This window comes from Rhinopithecus bieti, unplaced genomic scaffold (genome assembly GCF_001698545.2).
Source record: "Rhinopithecus bieti isolate Rb0 unplaced genomic scaffold, ASM169854v2 scaffold_4981, whole genome shotgun sequence".
NCBI classification, from domain to species: domain Eukaryota; kingdom Metazoa; phylum Chordata; class Mammalia; order Primates; family Cercopithecidae; genus Rhinopithecus; species Rhinopithecus bieti.
In genome coordinates, this window is record NW_016805130.1 from 1696269 (window position 1) to 1720218 (window position 23950).

A 23950-nucleotide genomic window follows, 5' to 3' on the forward strand; every position below is an offset into this window, starting at 1 on the left:
ATGAATTGATGGGTGCTGACGAGTTGATGGGTGCAGCACACCAACATGGCACAAGTATACATATGTAACAAACCTGCACATTATGCACATGTACCCTAGAACTTAAAGTATAATAATAAAAAAAAAAAAAGAAAAAAGAAAGATTGTTGGATTTTATCAAAAGTTTTTGCACATTTGTTGAGATGATCATATGGTTTTTGTTTGTAATTCTCTTTATGTGGTGGACCACATTTAGTAATTTATGTTGAAGCAACCTTGAGTCTCAGAAATGAAATCTATTTGATTGTGGTGAATTAACTTTTTGATGCACTGCTGGATTCAGTTAACTAGCATTTCTTTGAGGATCTCTGTATCTATGTTCATCACAGGTATTGACCTGTAGTTTTCTTTTCTGTTGTGTCTTTGGCAGGTTTCGGTATCAGGGTGATGTTGGCTTCCCAGAATGACTTAGGGAGGAGCCCCTTATCCTCAATTTTTTGGAAGGTAGAATACCAGCTCTTCTTCGTACATCTGGTAGAATCATCTGTGAATCCATCTGGTCTGGGGCTTTATTTTGGTTGATTAGTTTTCAATTATTCATTGATTTTTGGAACTCAATATTGGTCTGTTCAGGGTTTTGATTTCTTCCTGACTTAATATTTGGAAGTTGTGTGTTTCCAGGAATTCATCCATTTCCTCTAGATTTTCTAGTTTGTGTGCATAGAGATGTTCCTAATAGTATGAGGATCTTTCTCCTGGGCTGGATGCTTCCTGTCCTTGAACATTGGACTCCAAGTTCTTCAGTCTGGGGACTCAGAGTGGATCTCCTTGCTCCTCACTTTCTGATAGCCTTTTATGGAATCTTGTGATCATGTAAGTGAATACTTAATAAACTCCCCTTTGTATTAGTCCTGTCCCTCTAGAGAACCATGACTAATACAGTATGCAAATGAGAAGGATGTATAGTTGATGGGTGGAGTGTTCTATACTTGTCTACTAGGTCCAGTTGGTTAAGTGTGAAGCTTAAGTCCAGAATTATTTTGTTAGTTTTCCACCTCAATAATCTACTAATGCTGACAGTGGGGTGTTGAAGCCCCTCACTACTATTATGTGGACGTTTAAGTCTTTTTCATATGTTAGACAAATTCGTTTCATGAATCTGCATGTTCCAATGTTGGGTGGGTATATATTTCGAATATTTAAGTCTTCTTGTTGAATTAAACCCTTTATTATTATGTAATGTTCTTTTTTGTCCTTTTTCTTACTGTTATTGGTTTAAAGTCTGTTTTATCCTATGTAAGAATAGTGACCTCTGCTCTTTTTTTTTCTGTTTGCATGGTAGCTATTTCTTCAACCTCTTACTTTGAGCCTACAAGCATCATTACATGTGGGATGAGTCTCTTGATAACAGCAAACAGATGGGTCTTGCCTCTATCCAATTTGCACAGTGTCTTTTAAGTGGGGCATTTAGATCATTTATATTCAAGATTAATATTGATATGTGAGGTTTTGATCCTATCATGAAGTTGTTAGCTGGTTGCTTTGTTGTTTTTATTGTATGGTTGTTTAATAGGGTCTGTGGGCTATGTACTTACATATGTTTTTGTAACAGCAGGTATTATTCTTTCATTTCATGTTTAGAACATTCATTAGGATCTCTTGTAAACCTAGTCTAGTGGTAACAAATTCCCCTAGCACTTGCTTGTCAGGAAAAGATTTTATTTCAGAAGCTTAGTTTGGTGGGATGTGAAATTCTTGGTTAGAATTTATTTTATTTAAGAATGCTGAAAATAGGATCCCAGTTTCTCTTGACTTATAAGGTTTCTGATGAGAAGTCCACTTTTGGCAAGCTGGGCTGCCCTATACATGTGATGTAATGATTTTCTCTAGTTGCATTTAAAATACTTTATTTGGCATTGACCTTTGACAGTCTATTGACTATATGCCTTAGCATTATTGACTTTTTTATAGTATATCACAGTAGTTCTCTAGATTTCTTATATCTGGTTGTCTATGTCTATAGCAAGATTAGCACAATTTTCTTGAATTATTCCCTCAAATATGTTTTCCATGTTGTTTACTTTTTTCTTTCTCCCTCAGTAATGTCAATAATTTTAGGCTTGGTCACTCTCCACAATGCCATATTTCTCAAAGACTTTTTTCATTTTTTATAATCTTTTAAAAAATTTCTGTTAGTTGGAAAGATCAGTTTTCAAACTCTGAAACTCTTTATTCTGCTTGGTCCAATCTATTTATAGACCTTTCAATTGTATTTTAAAACTTTTAAGTGCGTTTTCAATTCCAGAATCTCTAATTGATTTCAAGATGTTTATCTTTTCCTTTATTTTCTGGATTGATTGTTAACCTTGTTTTGGATCTTATTGAGCTTTCTTGCAATCCATGCTTTGAATTCTTTATCCATCTTTTCTGAGTTTCCATTTTGCTTAGTGACCATTGCTGGAGAGCTAGTATGATCCTCTTGTGGTGTCACTACGTTCAGATTTTTTAGGGTGCTAAAATTCTTGAGTTGGTTCCTTCTCATCTGAGACAATAGCACTTCCAATATTTGTAATTTTTGTGTATGTAGGGTTTTCCCCTTTTCCCCCCCATAATATTGGGTTTTTTCTTTCCCTTTTCCTCCCCACTGCTCCTTAGGGGTGAGACTATAGAGAATGTTAGGTAGGGTCTTTTGGTTTTGCTTCCTATAGCCCTATGTACCTTTGTCTGCAGGTTTTATATTGGGCTGTGCAGTTTGTTTTGCAAGCCAGTAGATGGCAGTTACAGGTAAGAACCAGCTGTGTACAATGTGGCTGGGTATATCCTTGATCCCTGTTTAGTGGGAGAGGTTCTCTGTTGCCTCAGGAAGTGGGCTGATTGTGGTATGCACAGTGGTCTGAGCTTCCTGTTCAGGTCAGGGTGAGTGGGGGCCACAATGAGCAGGGCCAGACCAGGCAGGTCCACCTACAGGTCACCCGATGACAAGCACAAGCACCAGTACTGAGGGAGAATACAATGGGTGGCCACCAAGTGCCCAGAGGTGTGCCTTGGCATGGAACTGGGATAGCAGCTCCATGGTTTCCTAGCTCCATGCCTAGGCACACCTCCGGGCACTTGGTGGCCATCCATTGTATTCTGCCCTAATTCTATATATGGGGATGAGGGTGGACTAAACTCCTAAACCAGGAGATTGGGTGTTCCTGATGCCTGGAGGTCTCCCTAGGTATGTAGCAGAGCAGGCCCCCTTACACTAAGATCTCTGTACAGACAGGATGGGGTGACTCAGGCTGCTGAACTGGGCAAACAGGTGCTCTGAATACCTGAAAATCTACCTGGGCATGGAATGAGGAGGTCCTCACTGCACCACAATCTATGTCAGAAAGGGTAGAGTTGCTCAGGCTGCTGAACCAGGTGAATGGGTGCTCTGAATGCCTGGAGATCTGTATGGGTGTGGAGTGGATAGAGCCCTGCTGCTCCATGACCTATGTTCAGGAAGGATGGGGAAGCTCAAGGCTGCTGGTTCAGGCAAGCATGTGCACCAAATGCCCACATATCTGCCTGGGGATGGAGCAGAGATGGCCTTTCTGCACCATGAACTCAGGGTAGCATGCTGGAGCACCCAGCCATGGCACATGCAGACCAGTTCTTAGTACCAAGTTGGTTCTGGCTACAAGTCTTGCCATCCAGGAGAAACTGCAGCTGTAGCAGCTCTCCTCCTGCCCTAGGCTTACAATAGGGGAGAGCACAATTCCAGTGCCTACTGCTGAGGCACTTTCCACGGTTCTGGCTGTGGAGGCCTCTACCCAACTGCAATCTCTGGCCCAAGAGATGCTCCAATCTCTGACCCGGGACTAACGTGTCTGTGCAGCCACATTGCTGGGTCCCCAAAGAAGGCTGATTTTGTATGCACCTGGATTAAAAATGGCATCCTCTTCTAGGTGCTGGGTATGTGAAAATGCCTGTAGCTTTTTCCAGTGTCTTTCCCTCTCAGAGCCTCCAAGCCTCTCCCCAAGTTAGCTCCAGAGCTTGGGATAAACAAAGTGCTCTTGTTTGGCTTGAGTTGCTTGAATTCCAGGTGGAAAGGTGAGTCACAGGGGGAGGCACTCTGCCTCTCTCAGGTACTGGGGCTTCACTCACTTTTTTCAGCCAGATACTGTCACAGAGGTTGTTTGCTGGCATCCATCCTCCTGCTAGGATTTGGGGTATCTTTCATGGTTCCAGTGTATTGCCATTTTTCTTCTTGCATTAGAACTCCCAAAGTTGATCTTTATGTATTATGTTGCTATTTCCAAGTGGCTGAGGCATGCTAAAAGAATCTAATCCACCATTAAGGGTCCATCCAATCTCATGTGTGATCCATCATCATCTTCCCCAACTGAAATTTATTAATAACCCACATTCCTGCAAGAGTTGTTCACAAAACACATTAAAAAATAATTTTTGTCCTCAAATAACTTAACTGCTAAGAACATGAAATATAAATTGAGTTCTATATTTCTGGTTTGTCAAAGATGAAGTATTGAGTATCTATTTGTGCTCACTATCGAAATGATGAATTTTTAGGTCCTGCTGTATTTTTAATTCCACAGTTTTGAGTTGAGAAAAAGTGGACCAAAGTGTCATCACAGAAAAGTATTATATTTCCTTCTCACATAAAATTTTGAGTTCTCAATGCATTAATATTATACATACAAAGGCATAGATATTTCTTCAGATTCAAATCATTAGAAAGTCATATTATTAATATAACTTCTCTGTTGCTACATCCTTTTTAATGACACTGGTTACCAGTAAGTGTCAATCATTCTCCAGAATGTTTGAGTGGATCCAGGGATCTGGAAGTAATTGATAACACCAGAAAGATGTAAGGAGGCAAATTGCCAAAGCTGACTTTTAAAATAATGACAATTCACTGTTGGTGAGAGAGTAAATGAGTTCAACCATTGTGGAAAGCACTGTGGCAATTCCTCAAAGAGCTAAAAACAGAACTACCATTCAACCCAGCAATCCCATTACTGAGTATATACCCAAACGAATATAAATTATATAATATAGTATAATGTAGAATATAAATATTCTGTAAATATTATCAAGACACATGCATGCATATGTTCATTGCAGCACAATTCACAACAGCAAAGACAAGGAATCAACCTAAATGTCCATCAGCAGTTGACTGGATAAAGAAAATGTGGTATATATACACAATGGAATACTATGCAGCCATAAATAAAGAACAAAATCATGTCATTTGCAGGAACATGGATGGAGCTGGAGGCCATTATTCTTAGCAAACTAATGCAAGAATAGAAAACTAAATACCACATGTTCTCACTTATAAGTGGGAGCTAAAGGATGAGAACACATGGACACAGAAAGAAACAACAGACACTGAGGCCTACCTGAGCGTGGAGGGTGGGAGGAGGGAGAAGATGAGGAAAAAATAACTAATAGGCACTAGGTTTAACACCTGGGTGATAAAATAATCTGCACAACAAATCTTTATGACACAAGTTTACCTATATAACAAACCTGTACATGTAACACTGAACTTAAAAGTTTTAAAAAATGGTGACATTGGCCAGGAGTGGTGGCTCACCCCAGCATTTTGAGAGACCAGGGTAGGAGGATCACTTGAGGTCAGGAGTTCAAAACCAACTCAGACAACATAGTGAGACCCCACCTCTACAAAATGAAAATAATAATTTTTAAAAATAAAGGAGTAAATAAAGGGTAACACATACATGTAAAATTGATATCATTATCAGCAAAATCATTTACTAAACAGCCAATTGAGCATGATGTTTGGCTTCTATCAACCAGGAAAAACCTTGTCAATAAATAACTTCTCACCTGATCATCCTTGGTGATCAAAATCCGCCAGTGGTTCCAGAGGGATATCTGAATTTGATGAAGTATATTTGGGCTCCTGGCATTATTTGTCATTGACTCGTGCAATACTAAATATTTTGTTTTGCCATTTTCAAGGTGAAATTATACTTAAGAGTCTGAAGCTGAAAAATCAACAGATTCCTCTTGACCTTCACTTACCACCTGGGAAAAAAATTACTCTCAAAATACAGATATATTTGTTGCTTTATATCTGTCAGGCCTCTGAGCCTAAGCCAAGCCATCGCATCCCCTGTGACTTGGACATATATGCCCAGATGGCCTGAAGTAACTGAAGAATCACAAAATAAGTGCAAATGCCCTGCCTCGCCTTAACCTATGACATTCCACCAGAAAAGAAGTGAAAATGTCCAGTCCTTGTCTTAAGTGATGATATTATCTTGTGAAACTCCTTTTCCTGGCTCATCCTGGCTCAAAAGCTCCCCACTGAGCAACTTGTGACCCCCACTCCTGCCCGCCAAAGAACAACCCCTTTTTGACTGTAATTTTCCTTTACCTACCCAAATCCTATAAAACGGCCCCACCCTTATCTCCCTTCGCTGACTCTTTTCAGACTCAGCCCACCTGCACCCAGGTGAAATAAACATCCATGTTGCTCACACAGAGCCTGTTTGGTGGTCTCTTCACATGGACGTGCATGACAATATCATTATGGATTATAATGCATATTATTGCTACTACTGTTTTAATATAATATTAAGATCCTAAGTCAATTAGAATTAAGTAAATCAAAGACATCATATGATCAGTATGTGCTTTCATCATTATATATTGTTTTATAAAAATGTTGTAAAGAACAAGAACCTGACCTATGGGTGGTGAGGGTGGTGGTCAGCAGAGCTGCAGCCAAAATCTATTTTCCCACACAGAGTAAGAATTTATCTCTATTTTTAGAAAATTCCCAAATTATTTTTTATATAGCTTTGAAATTGTCTCAAGTCAAAGTTGAAAGACTAATAGGCTTAATTGTAGGTTAGCCTTATAACCAGTCTAAATATTCTACATTATAGAGATAAAATATTATGATTGATTTCCCTTTATATTTGTAAAACTACAGATGAACTAAAGAGTCATCATATCATAGAGCATAATTCTGCCTCTTTTATAATACATTAGATGCCCACCTCCTCAGAGAAAGTTAAATTAAGTCAATCTCTTAAAAAAAAAAAAAAGGATGGATCCTACAGATTGCTTCCAGTCTTAAATTACTAAGATTATTGAGAATTTTCAAAATAAGAAAACCTCCAGCTCATTTCAACTAATTTCAAATCATAGAATATAAACAAAACAGTGCTTTGCTCGATTCAAATATATGCAGAATTATTAGATGGGGTTTCCTTTATAGGATCCATTACTATAGTTGAATTTTAAATTCATTTTCTCTGTGTAGGATTTCATTATGAGGTACACATTCTGATTTTTCATTCTTTGGAGCTTTGTAATGCCCAAGGCTTTTTTCAAGTAGATCTTTTTTGAAACAAACAAAATATGTTTCAACTATAACTTCAGCTCGAAATAAAAACCTTAGGGTTTTGCTAGGCAAATAAATTCTCAAAATGTAAATCCTGAAAGAAAAAAGAATTGAAACTTGACCCGTTTAACTATGAGATCTCAACATCACTTTTAAGCCTTATTGAAACATTGAGAGATTCTGTGGCATTCCCAAAGAAAGAAACTAAAAGAGAAATTGATTAGGTTATGCATGAAAACACACTCCCAAATAGTTCATTGCAAAGTAATGCATATTGAAAAAGATCGTTTAACATTCCCACACACTAATGGGTCTGATGGGCTCTGAATTAGCTGGCACCTCTCACGAAAAAGATCTAGGCGTCATTATGAACAACTCAGAAAGATGTCTGCTCAATGGGCTACATTGGGCCAAAAAGCGAATAGGCTGCTTGGATGAATTAATAAAGGCAGAGTTAATGTGGAAATACTATAATGGCCTTGCATAAACCTTGATGAGTGAGGTTAGTTTCAATACCTCCTGCCTAAATTTCGACAAATAAATCAGCTTCTCTTATCATGGATCAGTTGACTCATTTCCAAAGCAACTCTCTGGGTACTGTTTTCCCAAATCAGGGAGGCAGTAGCCAGGTGCCTTCTAACATCAGAACCATCACTCTTACCACATCTGTTTGGCTGATGATGCTTTTGGATGGGATCTGCTCACCTTTTTTCTTCTGACTCAGCTTAGGCAACCTGCCGGACTATTTGTAGAATGAAAATTGGGAAGAGAAAATGGGATGGCACACAGAAGTCTAACACCCCAGGAGCAACATCTTTATAAACATTTCATGGATTTATAATTCTGTCTTGTAGATGGGTTCAAAAAGTTTCAAATACATTCAAGTTTTCCCCAATTTAAAAACAAAACATGAGTATGTTCATATAATGGACATTGTAGAGCAATGAGTATAGGCAAACCACAACTACAGGCAACAACAGAAATGAATCTCACAAACAATGTTGAGCAAAAGAAGTCAGCCAAAAATGAGAACTTAGTGTCCATTTATATAAAGTTCAAGTACAGGCAAAATTCATCTATTGCATAAGAAGCCAGGATATAATTACCCATGGGGGGATTGGTGATTGAAAGGGAGATTAAGGGAGGGAGAGGTACCAGGTTGTTCATATTCTTCAGTCACTGAGTGCTGGTTTGGTGGGTTTATACATTTTATAAGAATTCATTGAACTGTTCTCTTACAGTTTATGCACTTTCTATGTGTGTCAACTATAATTAAAATATAATGTTTTCTCGAAAACACCATGTTTCCCATTGCAAATTATAATAAACTAAGTTCATCCAAGTCACATTTATTTCCTCCAATATCTTCTGCCTCAAAATAAGGAGGAAAAAAAATGTACCTAAGGTAAGCATAATCAGCATTATGCAACCCACTTTCTGTGTAAGAAAATTTACATTTCTTTGAAAAAGCCTAAAATAATTTAAAAGAAGACACATTTAATCTCATGTACTTTAGATCCATTTGGGCTTCTTGGACCAATTCTTGCAAGAGTCACACATATCTACAATGGCTGTATTACATGGATGTCTGTGTGTGTGTGTGTGTATGTGGGTGTTTAGTTTTATGTTATCTGTTATTAATGATTCTTTCCAGCAGTTCAGTTAAGAAACCAATTTCCACAGAAAATGTTGAAATCAGATGCACTGAAGTTGTTCCCAGTTACCAAATGAGCTGCTATCAAATTCTCCCACCAGCTTGTGTGTCATGCTTAAACATCTTTAATCAAAGCTGGTTAACATCTAACATCTCCTATGATATAGAAACTTAACGCTTAAAAAAGCCAGAGTCCTAGAAAAGCTAAATGATCTAACTGAGTCGTTTGGACTTTTAGCATTCAAATCGAGATTAGTCCCAATCTCTAAACTGTCAAACTAATGTTTAGTTCAGTAGACCAGTACTATTCAAATTGTTTGTTACTGGTACAGAGATTGAGAATACATGATTAAAATCTTTTATAACAATTTGGCATTGCCATGACAGCCAAGAGCAAGATTTTGTATTTTACCAAAATATTAGTCTATAATAGATTAAGGTTTAAAAATGAACAGATTAATAAAGAAAATGCCCTCCTCCATGGATTCTTTGAATGCCGGGGTACTAGGCTATGTGGAATCATAGCCTCTGGAAGAGTAATTTAGCATTTCAGTCAGGATCTCCTGCACTTTCAATTTTAGCCTCTGAAGCTCCAGGTAAGAGAGGAAATAAGCAAATCGACATGAAATCAAAACACACTCACATGGGAAATGCTGAGACTCACCTTTCCACACTTTGACATATTAATATGTTTCAACTTTCTATTTCCCTCTGGTGGCTCTTGGTTCATAAAACCGAGGAGGGCCTGAGAGACTAAACACCAGCAAAAGGCAAGATCAACTAAGTGCCTTGCCTTCGTCTTAAGTTGGTAGATAAAACCTTGAATTCTTTTGGTATTCTTGTTTCATCTGAGGTTTGTTTCTGATTTTTTTTTTCTTTGTAAGATTATCTGCCATATTTGGGTATTGTCGGTAAAGAACTGCAATTTTTAAAAACTGTAATGTGGAGATATACATACATATCTATATGCATATCAATTACTTAAGATTAACAATCATAACCATCAGGTATGCAAAGAGAGGGAAGTGGGTAGAATATCACAGCAATCTAAGAAATAAAATAAGGAAAATTTTTGTTGATAGTTTGTACTTCTTTCACTTTGAAGGATGGATACTTTGCTCTCTACCCTATCAGATGTCAAATCATTAACATCTACTTTTTGGATGAGTGTTTACCAAAATGTGAATTCAGAATTGGTCTAAGTGTGGTCCTCTAGAGCCTATCAATAAAGGAAATGCAAAACAGCATTGATTTCACTGCTGCCAAAGTGCCCAGCTTCGATCTATGACCATATTGACCCCATTCCCAGAACAAAATGTAACAAAATTTATACAACAGCAGCATCAAGTTGCTTCAGTTATGCCATCTGTGATCATCAAAGAGAGGTTGAATTTTCAGACTGTGCCAAAACAGTGGTTGAAAATACTGCAATTCCTGTCAAAACAATGCTGTGGGAGAATAGTACAGATGCATTTGATAACTTTGATTTCCTCTTGGGTAATAATGTCATATGCATCCTCTCAACAGAGTTACAGTAAGGAGATTTTAAGAGTTCCTGGATGGGGGGATGTGCTGTTGAAACCAATTACATAATTCTTAAGACTACATATTCCATGTTTATATTTAGTGACACCAAAAGGTGTTTATAATGTGTTGTTAATAAGAGACAAGTTATAACATAATGTCTATAATGTGATTCCATTTTGCTACATGTGCATTGGGGGAAAATACCTAACAGATAAATATTCAAAAATTTAATAGCAGTGTCCTCTGAGTGATAGTATTATTCAGTTAGAGCTCCTCTAAAACACTTAGAATTGTGCTAGAATGGTAGAACGCAGTGGTCCCAACCTTTTTGGCACCAGGGACTGGTTTTGTGGAAGACAATTCTTCCACAGACTGGGATCGGTGGATGGTGTCAGGATAATTCAAGTGCATTACATTTATTGTGCACTTTATTTCTATTATTATTACACTGTAATATATAATAAAATATTAATAATTATACAATTCACTGTATAGAATTGTAGAATCATTATAGAATCAGTGAAAGTCCTGAGCTTGTTTTCCTGCAACTAGATGGTCCCATCTGGGGGTGATGGGAGACAGCAACAGATCATCAGGCATTAGATTCTTGTAAGGAGCACGAGACCTAGATCCCTGACATGCGCAGTTTGCAATACGGTTCGTTCTCTCGTGCTGCTGATTTGACAGGAGTAGGAGCTCAGGCGGTAATGCTCACTGCCTGATCACTCAGCTCTCGCTGTGCAGCCTGGTTCCTAACAGGCCACAGACCACTACCAGTCTATGATCCAGGGTTTGGGGATCCCTGCTATAATGGAGGTCACAGAAAAAATGGAGACTTACTTCCCTTTCTTTCCCTGGTTACAGAATCTTCACAAGTGCTAGTAGAAGCAAGTATAGGATTCAGTAACCAAATTTCTGAAAGAATACGAAACGTAAAAAGGGTATGTGAAATTGCGTAGAATTGTCTCAAAAGTATATAAAACTTCTATTCTTAAAATGTTTCTTTTAAGAAGAAGAAAGGAGAGCTTGAAAGAGTGTTGCTGATCAGCTGGTTTGATTTCTGTCCCTAACACTTACGAGCAGGTTGCTTAACATCTCTGAGTCCCAGTTTTCTCTTCTGTAAAATGAAGATAATAGTAACTACCTCATAGAGGCTAAGTAAAAGCAGACTCTGTACTAAAAGAGTTTATCACATTGCCTTACACATATTAAATCCTCAATAAATTGTCACCATAAAAATAATTGCTATTCTGCCGGGCGCGGGGGCTCACGCCTGTAATCCCAGCACTTTGGGAGGCCGAGGTGGGCGGATCACGAGGTCAGGAGATAGAGACCACCCTGGCTAACACGGTGAAATCCCCTCTCTACTAAAAATACAAAAAATTAGCCGGGCGTGGTGGCGGGCGCCTGTATTCCCAGCTACTCCGGAGGCTGAGGCAGGAGAATGGCGTGAACCCGGGAGGCGGAGCTTGCAGTGAGCCGAGATTGTGCCGCTGCACTCCAGCCTGGGTGACAAAGGGAGACTCCATCCCCCCCACCCCCCCAGAAAAAAAAATAAAACAAAACAAAACAAATAATTGCTATTCTTAGAGAAGAGTTTTCTTCTGTCCCCTCCAGACTCCTGTCATGGCCAACAATGCACCCATTCCTCTGCTCCTTCCTTTGGCCTTCTTCACATTTGGGGCCATATGACAAGTTGTATCCCTGCACCATTGTATTTGTGCATAGAGAAGAAGCCCTTTCTCTCCTTTTACCAACATTTCCTTTGGGAAAAATTGAAGGCAATATATTATCCATATAACCAAATGTCAATGAGTCTAGTACACTCAGAGGAAAGAAAGAGAACACAATATCAATTTTTAAAAAAAAATAAATATAATAATGATGTTAATTAGGGATGGTAGAATAGTCTACATAATCTGCTCTGAACATTTCTGAACAAATAGAAGCTCCTCCGAAAAATCAGAGGATCTTAAAAAAGGAACTCTGTAGAGAGCAAGGCATGTTGCAAATTATACGTTACCCATTTTGGACAAGCACATTTCTTAGGTTCTTTATGGTAGTTCCTGAAGAAATTTGAGGTGGGTGAGAGGATTCCATTCCTACCTCTGCACAATACAGCTTTGCCAATGAAAACTACTTCAAGCCCAATTCTTTCACACATTCAGCATTCATTAGCAAGTAACCCTCAACACACTTCATATAATCTCTTCAGTGAACTCAGTATCCTTTTAGGCAATTCTGAGATGTGACCCATATTTTAGAAGCAGATTTTTATTACCCTTATAGTTGGTACCAGGCCACTAAGCTTCTTAAACCAATGGCTGAGCTCAGGGCCATTTGGGGCTTCATTTCCTGTGCCTAAAGGCACTGGCTACCAACAACACTAGATTCTTAATCCTCGCTCATGCAAGGAGAAGGAAAAGGGGGTAGGATTTTAAAAAATATTTTGGCCAATTCACATGTTTTGTATACTTTAACATCACAGTGAGAACTCATCTGATATTAAACATACTAAATAACAAGCCACCAATTTCACCAATAATAACCCATTTTTGACATTCACTGTGTTAACTAACTTTACCTAACATGTTAGTTGAAATATGGATAGTTTGCTATACATCTTGGGGTAGCCATCTCTGGAGTGTGGCCCGTCTGATAAAATGTTAGCCCACCATCTTTGGAGAATGGGTTCTTTATAAAAACAACTGATTGTTTCTGGAACTAAACATTAAACCAGTTGGCACATACAGAATACTAATACTCTACTTTCTCTACACTGAAGTATTATATAATATTAAAAACATGGTAATGAAATATGCATTTGATTTAATTAAAAATGAGTAGCTCTTGAGCACCTACATATGTGAGGCCTGCTAAACACTTGGGGAGGATAAAAAGGATAAACTAGCACTTTGGTATCTAGCCATTCATTACACCAGCTTCAGTACCCTTGATTTATCAATCTAGAGATAGATATGGTTGAATCATTCATCAGTTGTTTCCAGCCTCTTGTTAAATGGTCTTCACATCCAAATTCATTTTCAAGAATCTGATTTGTCACTTGACCAGAATTCTCACTTTCTTGAGACCAATAGATAAAGCCTGTTTATAAATTTATTGTTTAAGATTGCCTTACCTGTTTCCTGGGGGGAAAAATCAGCTATCTTTCATCTCAGTCCAAGAAGACTATAGGAACTGAGGCCTGTCCTAAAGAATAGAAATACTATCTGTAAATTATGCCCCAGCCAAGATCAATTTTCCAGTTGAAATGAGTTTGAACAATCTCAGTAAAGTAGCAGGATTATGATCTACATGGTATCTTTCCCTCTATGGGAGAATTTCACAGTTTTGTACCGGTCTCCTCCTCCTCTTGCTTTCATCCTTTGTGAACATTTTAAAACTAACACTTAATGGAATGTGGCCTCTTCATTTCACACAATGTGAACACAAGGGGCTACAGTGTGAAGTAATGAGACTTTTGGGTTCTTGGTAGTAGATACAACTGTATCTACATATTTACTACTTGTTGACCACTTACAATGAGCCAGATGTTTTGCTAAATACTTTACAAGTATGTCATTTAATCCTCACATCCTTTCAGGGGGCTTTTATAATCTCTATTTTACAGATAAGATACTGAGGTATTAGAAATTTAAGCCACTTACCAAAGTTACACAGTCAGTGAATGATGGAAGTGAATTCTAACTCAGGTCTCAGTCTCATAGCCAGTCCTCTAACTACTTCACTCTACCCTTAATCAGTCCTCTTCCCACATGGCACTGGGCCAGACACAGTCCTCTTGGCCACACTGCAACTACCTATTTACAATTTAAGTCAACCCCAAGGCTGGAACATGCACTTCATAGTCAGGTACAGGTTTGTGATTTAGTAAATTTTGAGTGAGGAAAATGACATTCCCTAAAAACATTATTTTTAAAAGTTCTGTCTTGTTGGTTTTATTTCCATGATCACTTCAACAGTTTATCGGGTAGAAATTTCCATTTCTGTGTGTCATCGAATAAATAAACAATGAACTGAAGTATTCCACCAGGTAATCCTGCCTGCAGAGTAGGCATCTTTGTGGCCCCCTTCCATAGTAGTCTTTGAAGAAAGTATAGACAGCCTTCGTAGAGAAGCCAAAGTCTAATCTCTGCTACTTGCTTGTCATTCCTGCAATAGTGGAGGCAACTCCAGTGAGAAAGAAAGCGTATATTCGGAGAAAAGAAAAGAAGAAAAAAACAACAACAGAGAAATGGAGAAAAAAGAAAGGTGGTTTTGTGGTCTTTTTAGAATTCCAAACAAGTATGTCATAGCATCTCAGACAAAATGCAACAATATGTCTTGCAACTCAGGGCTAACCCCAGGCAAAAACGTAAGCTAGGGAAGCTCTGTCCTTGGACTCTTAAGTCCTTTGTTCTAGTTCTGGTTTTATTCTCCCCAGGTCTCTCCCTTTTAAAGCTCAAGTAGTACCTTCCTATTAAAGCTTATTCTTAAAAAGAAAAAGACTTCTAATGGGCAATATTTTTTAAAAATACTAATGTCCAGTGTTGAAAAAAGCAGAAAGACATCTATTTTCTCACAAAATTTTGGTAAATTTTTATATTAACATATTCTTTGTGGTCAGAAACTGGTAATACTTTATCAACTGCATGTAAAATATATATACGCTGTAACTAAAATATTTCCAACTTCTAGAACTTTATCCTAAGAAGTATTAACTTATGCAAAATACAAGCTTACTAAATGTGATAATATCCACCAGAATTTCACAAAAAAAAACAAGCAAATAAACAAGAATAGAAGTTGGTGAAACAAATTATAGCACATTATACCTAAAATAGTAAATAGCTACTAATAATTATATCCGAAAATAACTTATTTCAAAAATATTTGAAAAACATTAAAACCATATAGAAAAGTAAAATATTACATATGCATAATAATACAAATTAAAGGTTTAAGTTCCCCCTAGGATTTAGACATTAACTATCCTTTAAGTAGTAAGGAATTCGGTGTGACTTATGTTTGTTTTTTCCTCGTTTAATGCTGTATTTTGTAGTTTTTAACTGAACATGAACTACCAGCTGTAATAAGAAAAAAAAAGGCATTAATATTTTTATTTTTTAAGAGAAAAATCAGATACCCCTAAAGTTGTGGCATTTTAAATGGTTCTATTACTTTGGTTTCTGTATGTGAAATAATTTTTTTTTTTTTTTTTTTTTTTTTTTTTTTATCCTATGAAAGAAACTGGCATTAGAGACTGTGTGCAAAAGGATTTTCTCTAACAGACATGCTTTCAAGGAAATAAAATAGCAGCTGCTGAGAGGCTCAGTCAGGCCCCGTGGAAGGCTGAGACTTGCCACATGTGCCTCCTTGTGTCTGGGAGTCCCTGTGAAGAGATTTATATCTGCAACTCCGAAACCCAGAGTGCTGTAATCTTTCCAGTTTGCACTCAGTAATACATGGCATATGTTTTTCTTACCTGGAGATGATAGACTATTACAATGAGAAGATGAGGTGGTAAAGGAGCTTTCAAAGGAAAAAAAGCAAATCACCTTAGAGTGTGCTGAAATTCCTCAGATAGGTGCTCATAGTCATGCCAACCAGATTTCCCAGATGCACTGTGTCCATCAGCACAGAGGGTCTCAGCCTAGGGCAATTCCACCTCGTTTTCAAAACCCAATTCAAATATCTCCTCCTTCCTAGTCACTCCCCTGCAGCCCTCTGCCATGCTGCTCACTACTCCAAGAAGTCAGAATCAGAATTAATGTCTCTCTTCTGTGATGAAGTATTGCCAATGCAGAACATATCATAATGCCTTATGAGAGGTGCCTTTACAGTTTATTTTTCCCTGTCCCACTATCCAATCTATTCCTACCATTGGGAGCTTTAAGCAGAGAAAGGGCAGGTAGAAGAGGGCTGTGACACTAATTATTTAGTCCCTACTATTTATCAGGCACCATCTTTAATAAATGCTTTTACTTATACTACCTTATATTACTATCCCAATAATCTCAAATGTGTGCAGTATTATTTTCACTTTATAGTGGAAGAATTGGACTCCCAGAGAGGTTACACAATTTTATCAAAGTAGCACAGCTGTTGCAATGAACTGAATTTTATCTTCCCAAAGTTCATGTGTTGAAGCCCTGTACCCCCAGTGTAATGGTATTTGGAGATGGAACTTTTAGGAAGAATTCAGGTTTAGATAAGGTCATGAGGGTGGTACTTCATGATGGGATCAATGCCCCTATAAGAGGAAACACCAGCATTCTGGCTCTTTCTCTTTCTCTCCCCACTGCGTGAGGACACGTGGAGAAGGCAGCTAGAAAGAGTCTTCACCAGAACCCAACTACACCAGTACCCTGATCTCAGACTGCCAGCCACTGGAAGTGTGAGGAAATAAATTTCTCTTGTTGATAAGCCACCCCATCTGTGGCAAGTTTTTTTTATGGCAGCCCAAACAGACTAATACAGCCTGTTGACCAATCACTTACAGCCTGACTTTTTTTCCCCCTGTAATACTGTGATGTCTCGCAATGTGAACTGTTCATCAGTTGTCTTTATAACTCCAGTTTGTAGCAGAGTAACTGGAATATAGTAGACAGAATTCTAACAGATTGGCATTGAGTGTTGGATGAGTGAATAATTAAACGATTGAAGAAAGATTGAAAGATAAACACTTCAAACTGAATTTTACGATTCAGACATACTCAAGTTTACAGATTTTTAATTTGGGGCAAATCATTTCTGATATCCATCTATACCTATATCCATCTAGCAAATCTGCAACTTTCCAAGTTGCAGAAAATTTACCTGTGTGATCTGGATGGTGTATAGAATATCACGAGCATTTGCTCAAGATGAGTTTTTCCTTGAGAATCAGTTGGGAACGTTGGAAAGACACATTAACCTTTAGAGGTCACTGCTTCTATAAAAGAAATCATGCTTTGAGAATGTAGACATAGGAGAGATGGGTCATACAAAGAGATTTGGGCTTGATTAAGCAGTCATTTTTACAGCAATGACTATTATAATATTTAAAGAATTTTATTCAAACTAGAGCTTGAGCCTTACTGAGGTGACTTTCAGAAAGTATGTGGATATATACTAAATGCAAGCATTTTGTGTGAGAGTAATGACAATTATGAGTTTTTTTCATCATTTTTACAATGTTTAATTTGCATATAAAAGTGAAAATGGGAATATTAAAAAGTATCCTATCATTCTTTGCATTAGTGATATAGTTGCGAACCTAATGATCTATCATTTCTCCCATCAACAGGTCAGGGTTATAAGAAAGTAGTGCTTCCTATCATCTGTAGTTGGTGAGTAGGACAGAAGAGATCATTGAACGTCCTCCCAGCTGTCCTAGCCAATGATTCTGTTTCTATAGTTGCAATGATCAAAGTCAGAAAAGAAGACTCTCTCTCTCACCCTTCTCAGGGTCATGAAATTCTACACCATCTTCAAAACTCAATCCAAATAGTTCCTTTTTTCTTGATGCTCCCCCACATCTTCTCCGTTATGTCCCTTGACTCTCTGCCCACAGAGAAGAATCAGAATTAACTTTCCTTTTCCGTGAGCATCCACAAGCTCTTTGTTCACATTGCTAATATGGAGTGAATCACAGTGTGTTAAGAGAAGTGGCATTCTAGTGACATTTATTTCTCCTTGCTCCACCCTTTCCCAGTCTCCCTCCATGCGGGAAGTGCTAGGAAGTTACCAGGAGACCACTCTCCATCAGATTTAATCATCCTGAGGTAGCAATTGAGTGGTTCACAGCCTGTGTTCTTAATCTGTGCTTTTCTTAAAGTATGGGGCAGAAGTTATTTTATGTCTTTAAAAATTAAAATGGCCAGAGCTTAGCATTTTTAAAGATTATAAATGCAAACGTCAGCCCACTCTTGATTAGAAAATGCATAACCTTTCTTATTTGAAGTGATAATTTATACTGTGATGTAGTTTGTAATCACATCAAATGTTCTTTTTTTTTTTTTAAAAAAAAGTGATTCTTATTCTGCCACATTTTCTATAATTCCACTTATATAAGCATTAAGAGAACCACATTTCAAAATATTCTTGGTGCCAATTTGTTCATTTAATTAGCTATAATATTTGCAATGCCACCCTTGAAGAATGATCCAGGATAGGAATTTTAGAGGGGAACAGGAGCTTTCCTGTTAGCTTCAGAACCCGCAAGCTGAGAGTCAGCAGCCCTCAGTTTACATTTGGAGACCAACATCATCAAAAAACCATCGAATGCCCATGACAGCAGCCAGAAGAAAATCCGATCTCATATATCCATTGTTCTCTCCATTAAAATTTCTTCCTTTCCTGACTATTCATTGAGTTCTCTCTTGCAAAAGAGTAGTATGTATGCCTGCCTCCAAACATACAGACGACTTACAGATCTCAATCTCATTCTTAGTTCTATAAATGTATTAATGTGTGTGTGTTCATGTGCTTAAATTCTACTCTATCAGTCAATATTTTTTAAAGATATAAATGTTTAAAAGAAAAGATGTAAAAGTAGAGTTGATAGGAATCTCATAACAGAGCCATTAAGGGATATAGCTAAAAGATTAAAGGTAAATATATATTATGAGACAGTAATAAGGTGGTCAGGCATTCCTGAAATTAAGTTGAAATGTAATATACAGAGAAGAAAGGAAATTAAATATGAAACCCTGAGATACTTATTAAGCCGTCAGTGGGAATCTAGATGATGATGTCACAACCAGGAGAGGAAAGACGACTCATGCAAAGTTGGACGAGATCCAGTTTGCGCTGTAGATTTATGCAGTTAATTTTGTCCCCTGACTGCATTCAGATGAGCATTTCTCCTCGACATACACCAAGAAAATTGCTGCATTATAGCTGTGTTAATGGTAATCAGCATGCTAATGAGCACCAGAAGGTCGTTACAGCAAAGAGAGGTTCAAAGATGTATAACCTAGAGGAAACAAGAACGTAATTCTTCAGGGAATGCAAGTGTCTTGTTTGTAGGTCATAGATTATTTGTTTTGGTCACTGCATTGCACAGGGAGTTTAATTTAAGCAAGAAAAAAAAATGAAGCTGTTTGAATTGTGAGAGCAGCCTAGCTTAATTAAGAAAAGTAACACTAGATAGCTTTGAATTTGTGGTTAAAAAAAAAAAATAGAATGCTTCAGTAAACCTAGGATGATACTAAATAGTGCTGTCCGATGTAGAATTATATCTGTGGTTTTGCAGAATGTGAGGTTTTTATTTGTATTGTTTTTTAGTCAGAAGGTGCTTTGTGGCTCTCTGGCAAGGACAGGATCAAAATATCAGGGGTGAAAAAGGTAACGGTCAGAAATTAAGTCATAGTATGTAAAACAATTTCAGAGTCCAAGCCTTCTTAGAGAATCAGGAGATATTTCATTGTTTATTTCACATGCATGTTTTGGCTCCAAAAGGTTAAGTATTTATTGATACTGACCAAGGAGAGTATTCAATCAGAAACCCCACTGCTATTGCTTATTAAAAAGCTCAGGGGCACAAATGCTGTGTAGATTTTAGGTTAAGCTAGGTAGTTCTTATATTCCCCCTAGGAACTTCCTTGCCACCACAGATTTGGGGGACAACATTAGCTCATCAATTCCTATATGGTATCAACAGAAATAAAATTATAATATCACTTGCTTAAATTATTATAGAGCTTCTGTGTTTTTGTACAAATAGTAATTTGAATACACTATTTTGCTAACATGCTCTTTGGATAGGTTTTATAAGCAAAGAATGGTGCCTTAGAAATGAACAATGGTGATAATTTGCATTTCCCTTGTCGGCTAGCACATGGAATTTTTCATATATTTCAAATGAATGTTTCTTTAATCTCAAAAAGTACAAGTAAAATGGCTCCTGACATATAGGCAGATAATAGTTGGATATAGGTATATACACATACATACATATACACATACATACACACACACACACACACATACACACACATAGTTGACCAGTTATAATATAATAATGACATCTTACAACTGCCAACCTAATACCTCTCAAAATTAGAAGTCCATATTTTTTTAATGTCTGTGAGTTACCATCCTCCATGATATAAGGAACTCCCTTTGTTCTAACTTCTCAAGCTTAAACACCAAAGAGCTCAGTCCTAAAACTTCCTCACTGCAAAGAAAAAACAAACTTTGGATTAAACCAGTGTTTTAATTGTTTGGGTCCATGCTATTACCTTTTTTTCAGAACATTTGGGACAGATATTCACTCATAAAATCTATGATCTCATCTCTACTGAATAATTTGGCTGGAGAGGAATTGGTTTAAGGCCAATTTAGAAAAAAGAAAAAGAAAAAAGAAAAAAAGAAAAAAGAAAGAAAAGAGGAAAGACAGCTGGTGAGGGATGGAGGAAGGAGGGAAGGGAGATAGCGGGAAGGAAGGAAGGATAGAAAGACGAGCTGGGCACGGTGGCTCACGCCTGGAATCTCAGCACTTTGGGAGGCCGAGGTGGGCGGGTCACTTGAGGTCAGGAGTTCGAGACCAGCCTGGCCAACATGGTGAAACCCCCCCCCCTTTCTACTAGAAATACAAAAACGAGAGGGGCATGATGGCGCATGCCTGTAATATTAGCTACTCAGGAGGCTGAGGCACGAGAATCACTTGAACCCAGGAGGCAAAGGTTGTAGTGAGTCGAGATTGTGCCACTGCACTCCAGCCTGGGTGAAAGAGCGAGACTGTCCAAAAAAAAAAAAAAAAAAAAGACAAGAAAAGGAAGAAAGAAAGAAAGAGAAAAAAAGGAAGGGAGGAAGGGAGGCAGGACTATGGCACTGCAGGAATATAAGAATAATAAATAGGATACTTTAATTATTTATTAATATAATAGTATGTCGTTGAGGAAATATAATTTAAAAATGAAAATCTTCCACCCAGAAAACCTCTCCACAAAGGTAGTAGAGAAAACAGTTTCATTGTCGACTAAGTATTAAACCAGAATGTGCATCAGCACATTATAGACAATCCACTAAGAGACTGCAACAATAGTAAGGAATTACACCCTTTTATAAAGCTAAGCAGATACAATGCATTACATACATGTTCTGGAGATAAGCAATAACTAGTCCTGAAGTAAGAGGACCATATTTTGTCATACTGTTCATTCTAACTTTATCTGGTAATTAGGGTCACCATCTGTGTTGGCTAAGTGACTTTATCCAGAGCAAAACGAACTTCTAATATCTTAAAAATAGAAGGTTTGCAACTTGGAACAAGGTGCACACCTAAGTTAGGATTCTTCCTTCTCACAGAAACTGGGAGACAGAAACGCTGGCTCCCTGTACAATTACATTTCAAAGAGATGTCTCCCAGGTTCTAGAGAAAGCATTCCTAGGTCATAAAGCTGACAAAAGGCCTATTTAGTTTTCAAAAGGATTTGTATACATTTCAAAGAGATAAGAAGGTACAGGCAATTAGGGGAATCTCTTTCCTCATTTCAACACGGGAAATTAAGCTTTTTATTTTTAATTTGCATTTGTTCTTACAATGGGCACCACCGATTTTAACCCAAAATAACACGTTGGGTTCACTGTGGTTTTAGCTACTTGTCTGGATAGGAGGGTGAGGGCGAGCAGGAGTCTCAGCTGCAGGTGCTTTGGATCAGAGAACTCAACTGCCTCCCAGGTAGGAGCTCTCTGGGTCCACTTGGGAGTCTAACATTTACAGGAGTTCTTTAAGTGTCTAGCTCCGTGTGTGCAGGAACGCCTTGAAGATCCTGTTGGCATGCTGGCCTGAGAATCCCAGGGGGTGGGGCTAGGAGTCTGCCTTTCTAACCTGCTCCCAGGTGATGCTGTTAATCCTGGCTCCAGCCCCACATTCTCAGTAGCAAGCATCTGGCTCAGGCATCCTCACAGGTGTAAAAACCCACCATTTACCTGATCTATGCCTTGAGTGTATCACTTAGCCTCTTCAATTTCAGGGGAAGGAATCCCATAAATGGACAAACGTTCTATTAGAAATTTGCAGGGACATGGATAAAGCTGGAAACCATCATTCTCAGCAAACTATCACAAGGACAGAAAACCAAACACTGCATGTTCTTATTCATAGGTGGGAACTGAGCAATCAGATCACTTGGACATAGGGCAGGGAACATCACACACCGGGGCCTGTTGAAGGCTGGGGGCTGGGGGAGGGATAGCATTAGGAGAAATACCTAATGTAAATGACAAGTTGATGGGTGCAGCAAACCAACATGGCACATGTATACCTATGTATCAAACCTGCGCGTTGTGCACATGTACCCAAGAACTTAAAGTATAATAAGATATTATTTAAATTATAAAAAATAAAATACAGTATATGAAAATAAATAAAAGAAATTGTTTCTTGGAACAGTGGAGACCTAGAGCCTTACAGAGGTCTTAAAGCACATCCACCTTCACCCTGAAAGAGAGAGCTTCACCCTGCCCTTGATTTATCTGGGCTCCCATGGTTAAGGTAGTACATTTCACTAGTGAACTGCTAACAAGCTGCTTCCTCTTACTTTTTATCCATTGGGTCTACTCATGCTTTCTGGAACTAGAGAATAAAATAAAACATAAAGAGATAACACCTTCATAATGCTTTAGAACTTATAAAGCAATTTTACGTTGATTATGTGATTTTATCAACAGAACCCTTTATATATTCATAGCCGGCAGTTTATCCTCACTCATACGAAGACTTAACTTTGTCTTATCTTCCACAGGTGAAACTCCCCCAGCGTTTTCAGATTTATCATCCCCTTGACTTCCCTCATTTATACTCACTACAGTTTTTAGTGCCTACTATTTAATTGGGTACAAATTAATGGCAATTAAAGAATTAGGCCTTATCTCAAAAATACCTCCTAGTAAAGATTCCCTTAGCATAAACACTTCTTTTCGTTACATTAATATGCTACGTTAGTAATAAGTACTTTCTTCTTATACATAAGAACAAACAAAATATTCCTATAGTATGGAGGAGGGATCATACAGGCGTGTTAAACATTTTCCTCCTTTTCCTAAACAGGTATGTTATAAGTATGTTGATATTTTTCATGTCGTACCACACTAGAGGAACCAATACTTCAGCGAAAAAGGAACCATGTTATGAAATCCTGAACTATCTCCGAACTCCACCCCGTGCCCGCAGACAACATGGAGGGAGTGTGTCTTACTCTGCTCAGGCCGCTACAACAAAATACCATAAACCAGGTATAACTTATAACAACAGAAATTTATTTTTCACAGTTTTGGAAGCCGAACGGTCCAACATGAAGGTGCCAGCAGATTTGGAATCTGGTGAAGGCCAGCATGCTGGTTCACAGACGGCCATCTTTTTACTGTAACTTCACATAATAGAAGGAGTGAGGGGTCTCCCCTGTGCCTTTTTTGTAAGGGCA